This window comes from Dermochelys coriacea, chromosome 3, assembly GCF_009764565.3.
Source record: "Dermochelys coriacea isolate rDerCor1 chromosome 3, rDerCor1.pri.v4, whole genome shotgun sequence".
In the NCBI taxonomy this organism is placed as follows: domain Eukaryota; kingdom Metazoa; phylum Chordata; order Testudines; family Dermochelyidae; genus Dermochelys; species Dermochelys coriacea.
In genome coordinates, this window is record NC_050070.1 from 3408271 (window position 1) to 3414270 (window position 6000).

The 6000-nt window shown below is 56.3% G+C and overlaps 1 protein-coding gene across 1 annotated transcript in view; it reads right to left on the reverse strand.

Moving 5' to 3' along the window:
* Nucleotides 1–5729, reverse strand: part of LOC119853870 (interferon-induced very large GTPase 1-like) — a 28162-nt gene extending 22433 nt beyond the window's left edge. Inside the window, 1 exon segment of the mRNA XM_038397414.2 lies at nt 5593–5729. The gene's annotated coding sequence lies outside the window, so the exon portion shown is untranslated.
* Between the last annotated feature and the right edge of the window lie 271 nt (nt 5730–6000).

A 6000-nucleotide genomic window follows, 5' to 3' on the forward strand; every position in this document is an offset into this window, starting at 1 on the left:
CTTGCGGTTTATGTACTCGCTGGCTTGGTGCACCGGTGCCAAGATAGGGATATGGGTTCCGTCTATGGCCCCATCACAGTTAGGGAATCCCATTGCAGCAAAGCCATCTACTATGACCTGCACATTTCCCAGGGTCACTACCCTTGATATCAGCAGATCTTTGATTGCATTGGCTACTTGCATCACAGCAGCCCCACAGTAGATTTGCCCACTCCAAATTGATTCCCGACTGACCGGTAGCTGTCTGGCGTTGCAAGCTTCCACAGGGCTATTGCCACTCGCTTCTCAACTGTGAGGGCTGCTCTCATCTTGGTATTCTTGCACCTCAGGGCAGGGGAGAGCAAGTCACAAAGTTCCATGAAAGTTCGCAACTTACGAATGCGAAAGTTTCGCAGCCACTGGGAATTGTCCCAGACCTACAACATTATGCAGTTCCATCAGTCTGTGCTTGTTTCCCGAGCCCAGAATCGGTATTCCACCACATGAACCTGCCCATTAGCACCATGATGCCCGCATTGCCTGGGCCCGTGCTTTGAGAGAAGTCTGTGTCCATGTCCTCATCACTCTCGTCACTGTGCTGACGTCGCCTACTTGTCCGGTTTCGCTTTGCCAGGTTCTGGTGCTGCATATACTGCTGGATAATGCGCGTGGTGTTTACTGTGCTCCTAATTGCCAAAGTGATCTGAGCGGGCTCCATGCTTGCCGTGGTATGGTGTCTGCACAGAAAAAAGGCGTGGAACGATTGTCTGCTGTTGCTCTGATGGAGGGAGGGGCGACTGATGACATGGCTTACAGGGTTGGCTTACAGGGAATTAAAATCAACAAAGGGGGTGGCTTTACATCAAGGAGAAACAAAAACAACTGTCACACAGAATGGCCCCCTCAAGGATTGAACTCAAACCCCTGGGTTTAGCAGGCCAATGCTCAACCCACTAAGCTATCCCTCCCTCTGGTATTTCAGGCAGGACTGAATCTCCATTAAACTTTTCAAGGTGCCCCTGACAGACCTCACCAAAATGATTGTCGGCCTGTTGATTTCACGGAGGGAGGGAGAGGGGAGCAAATGAATAAAAAACAAATCTGGTCTATTTCTTGTTTTGATCCATTCCATCTATCTTTTACACCTTTGGCTGGCAGCAGATGGTGCAGCAGGACTGCAAGTCATCCACATCTGCTGGCTGCTCGGCAGAAGATGGTGCAATAGGACTGCCTGCAGGACTAAAGAGACTGACCTGGTCGAGTCGCTCCTAATTTAGTCCCTGCACCCATGTCTGCCCAGGCGCTCCTGACTGACCTTACCAAGGCAGCCAGGAGCACCTCGGACATGATGATGATGGTTTTCAGGCCTATTGCACCGTCTGCTGCCACAAGGCAATGGGTTGCTGCTGCTGTGTAGCAATGCAGTACCGCGTCTGCCAGCACGCAGGAGACATACGTTTCAGAGTAGCAGCCGTGTTAGTCTGTATTCGCAAAAAGAAAAGGAGTACTTGTGGCACCTTAGAGACTAACAAATAAATTTGTTAGTCTCTAAGGTGCCACAAGTACTCCTTTTCTTTTTGAGGAGACATACGGTGACGGTTAGCTGAGCGGGCTCCATGCTTGCCGTGGTATGGCGTCTGCATAGGTAACTCAGGAAAAAAGGCGCGAAATGATTGTCTGCCATTGCTTTCATGGAAGGAGGGAGGGACGGGGGGGCCTGACGACATGTACCCAGAACCACCCGCGACAATGTTTTTTGCCCCATCAGGCACTGGGATCTCAACCCAGAATTCCAATGGGCAGCGGAGACTGCGGGAACTATGGGATAGCTACCCACAGTGCAACACTCCGGAAGTCAATGCTAGCCTCGGTACTGTGGGAGCCCTCCGCTGAGTTAATGCACTTAATGCACTTAGAGCATTTTGTGTGGGGACACACACAATCGACTATATAAAAACGATTTCTAAAAAAACGACGTCTATATATTCGACCTAATTTCATAGTGTAGACATACCCTAAGAGGTCCATGAAAGACTTAGACTGAAAACTGACTGAACAGAATTCAACACTATATACAGACAATAGATGTCTGGAGGGTTCCACACCTCCATTTGACATTTTTTAGGGGTCTGCAAATGAAAACAGTTTGCGAACCACAGAGTGAGAGGCAGAATTTTGCTTTAAATTAAAACTTTGATTCTGTAGCACGAGATGTAAAAACCGCCAGGCTACATGTTGGGGGCGGAGCTAAAGCTGCATCTGCCTGTTCGCGTCGGGCACATGCTGAGTTTTGAGTGCATCACTGCGCATCCCAAATCTCCTCTCCACGGGGCGCCCTTTGAATGGCAAATGGATTTTCTGGTCCAAAGCCAAAGGAGGGAGGGTTGCCCTAACAGGAGAGAAGAGCCAGCGCTGAACCACGCTTTACCATGTGCACTTTGCCTGGCAAAGACGAGAGCAAAAGCTTATTCCGTTAAAAAATGCCACTCTCTCCGCTCACCACGGGGCGACCGGTACATTAATTAGCGGGTTGGAGGATGGAGGTGCCAGCCTCAGGCCCGGCTCTCCCCACCCCAGAACCGTGGGGCTGTTCCTTTGGTCCTGGGTTACCCGGCGGCATTTCCAGAACTGTGGAGAGACGCTGAGGCAGCCCAAGAGGGTGAAAACCGGAGGTGGAGGGTAAGTGGCGCCGAGGGCCTGAGCCTGCCCCACTGCCAGGGGAGAATCTCACTGGGCAGGACCCATCCCCTCTGTAGCTGCAGCCTTTTTCCGAGCAGGGAATTACCTGCAAAGGTACTTGGAGAGTTACAAATTCACTGGCAGCCACGGATTATCGGGGACACATTGTCCTATGAAACCAGGGGCAGCAGGTTTGTGTCATTTTTGGTGGTGCCCAGAACGGGTCCAAGTCCCCCCCTTACACTCCTCACACGCACCTGCCTATGGCTCTGGGAGGGGGTTTGAGGTGCGGTCTCTGAGACAGAGTTTGGGTGCTGGGTGCAGGCTCTGGGCTGGGGCAGGGGGTTGGGGTGCAGGAGGGGATGTGGGGTGCAGGAGAGAGTTTGGGTGCTGGGTGTGGGCTCTGGGCTGGGATTTGGGGTGCAGGAGGGGGTGCGGGGTGCTGGGTGTGGGAGGGGGTTGGGGTGCTGGGTGCAGGCTCTGGGCTGGGACAGAAGGTCGGGGTGTGGGGCGGGGTGCGGGGCATGGGGCTGGGGATGAGGAGTTTGGGGTGCAGCAGGCAGGCTGCCTTGGGGCTGGGGTGGGGGGCCAGAGAGGAGGACTCCCCGCAGCCCTCTCCCTGCCAGCAGCAGCAAGCTCTGGGGGAGGGGGGGCTCTCCCCAGCCCTCCCGGCATGACACTTACCCTAGTCCCCTCAGCCTGCTGCTCAGGAGGTCCAGCCAGGATAAGCCCCCCGGGGAGTTGATTCGGAGTCGCCTGCCGGGGGTGGGGGCTGCCATGTGCCTCCTCCCCTCTCCCTCCGCAGGCGCAGCAGCTGCCTCAGCCTGCCCCTGGCACCGATCCCTTGTAGCTGGCGAGGGAGCACAGCACGGAGCTGCAGGGGGCAGCCGCCCACTGCCCAGGTCAGGCAGGGACGCTCGGGGGCAGCAGGTGGGGCCAGGGGAGAGACCCGGCCCCAAACTTTGGTGGAGCTGGGCCCCCCGGGCCCTGAATTTGCTGGAGCCCGGCACCACAGGCCCATATAATTCACCATCCCTGGGTGCAACCAGCTGGTGACACAGACACTTTTCCATTTGCTAAGGCTCCTAATTTTGTTTCCTATGTAGCTGTTGCGCCCAGTGCAGCCCGGGGTAAATGGACGTGTCTGGGCCAGACTCAGCAAGGATATAAATGGTGGGGAAGGTTCCAGGTTGGGTGGCTGCTGGTCAGAAACCAGGTGTAAATGGTATGGAATTAGCGCAACTTGCATTGATCTGGCATCCAGTGCATGTGCACAAGGCATCCAAATCCACTCCTGGTGTAACTCCACTGACACCAATGGGCTACTAGGATCTTAGCGATGCCTTTGGCCCTCAAAATGCAAGATAAACACTGACAATAGGTCTGAGACCCATTCAAAAAACCCTCCTGTGTTCCTGGGGGAACCTTGCTCCAGCCGCCGAGAGGACAGTAATACAAAGACTCTACATTGTAATGGGCAAAATTGTGGTTCCACTGAAACCAATGGCAAAGACCCACCCACCTGCCCCTGAACCCAGGGCCCCCCTTTATTCCTGACCTGCCTGCGAACCCGTATTAACTCCCCACAACCTGCTCCTGAACCTGGGGCCCCATATTGACCCCACTTGACCTGCCTGAACTGGGCCTCCTCCTTTAACCCCCCCAACCTGCTCCTGAATCTGCCCCCCCCATGTTTATCTCCCCACCTGCTCGTGAGGCCTGCCCACCCTGCTCCAGACCTACCTCCTGCCCCTTAGCCCCACTAACCTGCTCCCAGCTCTGCTCCCAGCTCTGCCTCCACCCCCCAGCTCTGCCAGCCAGCTGCTGGATGCATTTTCTGCCGGTCAGCCCATGATCTCAGGCAGGAGTGGTGAGGTGTATGGGCCCGTGATTCTGGGCTCCAGCAAATTCAGCTCCCCCAGAGCTCGCTGTTGCCAGCAGGGAGAGGGCTGGGGGGAGTCCTCCTCTCTGGCCCCCCCACCCCAGCCCTGGGGCAACCTGCCTGCTGCACCCCAAAGTCCTCATCCCTAGCCCAGCCCCAAACCCCGTACCCCCTGCTGCACCCCAACCCTCTGTCCCAGCCCAGAGCCTGCACCCAGCACCCAAACCCCCTCCCGCAGGTCCTCCTGCACCCCAACCCTCTGTCCCAGCCCAGAGCCTGCACCCAGCATCCAAACCCCCTCCCGCACCCAGCACCCCAAAACCCCTCCCATACCCCCAACCACCTGTCCCAGCCCAGAGCCCGCACCCAAAACCCCCTCCGAGAGCCCACACCCTGCACCCACTCCTGCACCGCAACCCCCTGCCCCAGCCCACAGCCTGCACCCCAAACCCCCTCCTGCACCCAAACTTCCTCCCAGAGCCTGCAGTCCGCACCCCCGCACACACCAGCCCAGAGCCTGCACCCCTCTCACATACAAACTTCCTCCCAAAGCCTGCACCCCAAATCCAATCCCGCACCCAAACTCCCTGCCACAGCCTTAGGCAGGGTGGGGGGGACTTGGATCTGTTCTGGGCACCACCAAAAATGATACAGACCTGCCGCCCCTGATCTCAGGGCCATCCACCCCCCCGCCCCCAGCCTGGCCTTGGCACCTTTTCCCAACACTTTACTCCCCCCACCCAGTCTGCTCCTGAGCCCTGACTGCCCCTCACCCTCCCAGCCTGCCCCAGCCTCCGTCCTGCTCCCAGGGCCTGCTGCTGGGCCCATGCCTGCCTGTGCTCCGCTGAGCTCCTGTGAGCACCGATTTCTTCATTGACTCTGACTAGCCTTGTTCTCAGGCCTAAACTGCAGCAGAAAGGCCATGGGACCCCGCCCCAGCGCCATTCACCCAGCAGAGAATACATGAGAGAAAGAGCAGGGGGCAAACAAGAACCCCGTAGGCACAGGCATGAGAACCTTCCCCCTCCCTCCCCATCCCCAGGGGAAAATACCTGCATTAGAAAACTGCACCCTCTTTCTCCAGTGCTTTGCATCTGCCTCCTCCCTCCCGCTCGCTCGCTTTCCACAGTGCAGCTTGTTCACTTTCACTTTCTCTCTGCCTGTATTTGCTTCCTGGACATGCAGTTGCTTCTAACCTCAGCTGACTTCTGCTTTCCTAGAAACCGCACTCATTTTCCATAAGGGCTGAGATTTCCTGTAGGGAGTCAGCTGGTTTCTGCAAGCCTGGATGCAACTCAATTCAAACACATAGACACTTCAGTGCTGGAGATTTCGGTAGGGCGTTAACTTAAGTGGGGCTACGGTTCGCTCCGAAGCCCCATCCACACAGAATGCCAAAATGAGATGCCACTTGCTGTAGACTGTGGAGACCTTCATAATAGGTTCATCCCATTTCTTTC